Genomic DNA, 3,865 nt, shown 5'->3' with positions numbered 1-3,865 from the left:
TAATTATATATATATATATATATATATATATATAAATATTATATATATATATATATATAAAATATATATAAATATAAATATTATATATATACGTATATATATAGAGGAAAGCCCCTTATTATGAGATAGGCGCCTAACATAAAAACGGCGTTTCTGCTAAACTAATAAATGCTATTTATTCTATTTGAATTTATTGCTCTTAGGTTGAAAACTGTCTAATTGAAAATTCACTATTAGATCATGCCTGTAGTTATTGTAAGATTCTAGAATTTAGATGTCTTCAGAAGTTCATTGAGAGCCTTTAAATCTTGTTTATTATTTAATAAATATTTGGCAATAAATTCTTCATGTAGTGATAGAGTAAGGTCGTACTAATAGAAAAATACGGGACATGTTGAATTGTTTAATTACAGAAGTTAGATTTGATGATTGTAAAACTATAAGACATGGAAATCATAATATGAGATACCTAGGATATTTCTAATATAAAGTAATCCATGTTCCTATATTATAGTGAAAATCATTGCTGAAGAGTAAATGTTATTGTACAATCATAAAAAGAACAATCGGAATGAACGTCGAATGCCCATTTCTGCGATGCTTGATTCCAACTGCCTAAAGACGTTTTGAGTATAATCTATAATATCATGCTCATTTTTCACGCACGCTAGCTGTGTTTGTTTGCATTTTAGAAATAAAGTTTTTTAATTGCAATACTGATATACTTTGCGTTTTATTTTCTCGGGGCATCTCAAATTAGGAGCACAATTTTTTTATCACTTCGTGATTTGCTTATTTTTTACATTTCTTTAATTAAAAAAAAATGTAATTTGAATTAAATTTTATATAACGTTATCTTAAAACTTATTACATTCCCTTCAAAATAACCTATTTATTATTTTTTTAAATTCTGCTCATAGACTTCTAGCATTTATTTAAAATGAATTCGGTATCTCATAATAGGAGCCTTTTTTCTAGATATAGATTTCTTTTTAAATAAGTATCATTATCCCATATTTTAGCTAGTATTTTTGTAACAGGACTGTTTCGTAGAAAATATTTCGAAATATTTATTTGTGAATATTATACGCTTGATGAACATTGCTATCTTTCTGTTTAACATATTTATCTAAATCTTAATCGAAGAAAAAAATGCATACCTATATACGCTGAATATTTTGAAACATCCATTCTGGTGTCTGTGAAGAAACTAAGCTTCTCTTTTTCTTGTTTTATTATCGGTTGAAATGGTTATGTATGACGAAACTTCCTAAGTTTAATGCCATTTTACAGCAAGTGTATATACACTGTGTATTAATAATGCAATATCTGTACGAGAATATTATGATGGATAATGTTTATAACCGTTTTCTTCTTTTCACTCTATAAATGAAAAACTGTTTAGTGGCTTGATAGCGAATAAAGAAGTAATATTGGTGCAGAGCCGTACATGTTTTTAAAAATGTTTCATTATAACTGAGCGTGTATAGTATTATGGAAATAAATTTCGATCGGAATTATTCCATTTTTCCTCAGAAAATACAATAGAAATCTAAGGAATATTATATACGTAATTGACAATTCTGATCGGAATTTATTCCGAACATTTCCATTTCGAATAATTCCGTAATACGTGCTCTGAACGGATTGAAAAATTTACACATACACATATGTTCAATGTAATTAATACATTTATGCACATTTTGTAGTAAGGAATAAAACTAATGAAATGTATTTATCAAAAAATATAATTAAATTATGGAAATTCAATTATATTGGGTTGTCCGGAAAGTTCGTGCCGATGTTGAAGGAAAATTGAAACGCAGAAAATTTAAATTTTAATATACATTTATTAAATTATATAGGTTAGTCGGCACGAACTTTCCGGACAACTCAATAAAAAGAAAATAAGTTTAAAGAATATATATTTCAATATATTTTCAACTATTTTATCTTCTTAAAATTTGTTTCTTCTTTGTACAGAATCAAGAATTAAAAGAATATGAGTCTTCTTTGATACATTTATTATGTGTTTGAAATTTTTGAAGCCGTTCCTGTTGTTTCGCAATTATTGATTGATCACTTCACTGAAATTATCATATAAGAAACTTGAAAGTTTTTTTTAAGCTAAAGTTTGAAATTTCTAAACTTTAGCTTAAAAAATAGTCTCCGTTTCCCTTTGTTTCCTTAAAGCCAGTCAATAAAAATGAAACTTGAAATACCAAACAGTTAGACTGTATAGTACGACTATAACCATGTGTTACGTATCATATCGGTAGAATGTCAGTTTGTATTCATTGCTAGGATCGTAGGGATGATCGCAATCATATTATTACATAAAATTTACATATTACATGTATATATACATACAGCATACTGCAATTTTTTCAAATATATTTCTCCTTTTTTTTCTTAAAAGGTAAAATAAAATCCTTTTCAAGCCCTTTGTTTAACAATAATATTATTAAGGACAAATTTAATTATATACCACAAATTAGTTTATTGTTATAAATTGAATAATAAATATAATAATATAATTAATAAATGTCAGAAATATTATCTTAGCTATAATGTATATAATATTCCCAGAATTTTAAATAGTTTTTTTAGTTAGTTAATTAATTTAATTAAATTTTTGGTGTTAGGAAGGATGTAATATTCTTATAGTATGTAATATTCGTTTTTTTATGTATTTGGCATATTTTTCCATGTCTTTTCTTTTTTTTGAAAAGATCTATTAGTAGTATACATTTGTCTAATACTTTATTAAATATTAAAAATATACAATACAAAGGAATGCAATATAAAAAATTTTATAGCAATATTTTTTTTTTGATCCAATTAACGTAGCGATAAACATTGGTATATATATCAGGATAACCCTTGGCGCATGATATTCCACCAGACACTAAACCAACAATTCTTTTGTCACGCTTTCTGATTACTCCACTACCGCTGTCACCCTGTAACCAAAAAAAGATGGCAATTATTATTGTACTCTTTTTGTTCCTTATAAGATTGAAATTAATAATATTTTATTTGTTCTACTGAACTTAAAATTAATATCATTTAAAATTTCAAAAATATGACATTTATACTACTGCTATAAGCAATGAAGATAATAAAGAGAGAAATGCGATGCATAAGAGTTCTATTTTAAGACTCAATATTACATTTGCAAAAATTGAATTAATTATAATATAAAATATTATCTTGAAACGAGTGATAGGAGTGTAATATATATATTGTAATAGAAATGATGTTAAAGCATCATCATGACTGAACAAAAGTAATTACAAAATGTAGTATGCATATTTAAACGGAAGATATTAAATATAAAAAGATGTGCGATAATACAATCAAATGATTTATTATATATTTGAACATTTTATCAGATATAATGTAACCTTACATACGTTGCACAGTCCAATTCCGTTCTTAATGTAGGTACAAAAATCATTCTTGTGAATTCTCATAGTAAAACTGGATTTGTTATAACGAGCCTGACATGTAGTTGGAAGCATGATTTTCATGTCCAATTTTTGCAAATTGTTATGTAGGGGTTTTTGGAAGCCCTTTCGACCCCAAGCAGCAATCATAACGTTCTCATTAACTGTAATATCGCTTTTTGGGAGAATAATTCGTTGTTGTATTGGGCCAAACTTAATGGACTTAAGCAGCTAAAACATACTTTATATTAATGAATCAAACTGTAGCAGTGTACATTTGTGTTAAAGTACATTTCATCATTTATAAGCAGTACATTATTTTTTATAATTAATATGGCAGAATATATACTGAATATGCGTACCATGTCACAAGCTAATATAATATATATGATTACAATATATATATATATATATAT

Source organism: Atta cephalotes, assembly GCF_000143395.1.
Source record: "Atta cephalotes unplaced genomic scaffold scaffold00058, whole genome shotgun sequence".
Classification (NCBI taxonomy): domain Eukaryota; kingdom Metazoa; phylum Arthropoda; class Insecta; order Hymenoptera; family Formicidae; genus Atta; species Atta cephalotes.
Note: the sequence above shows the minus strand (reverse complement) of the source record.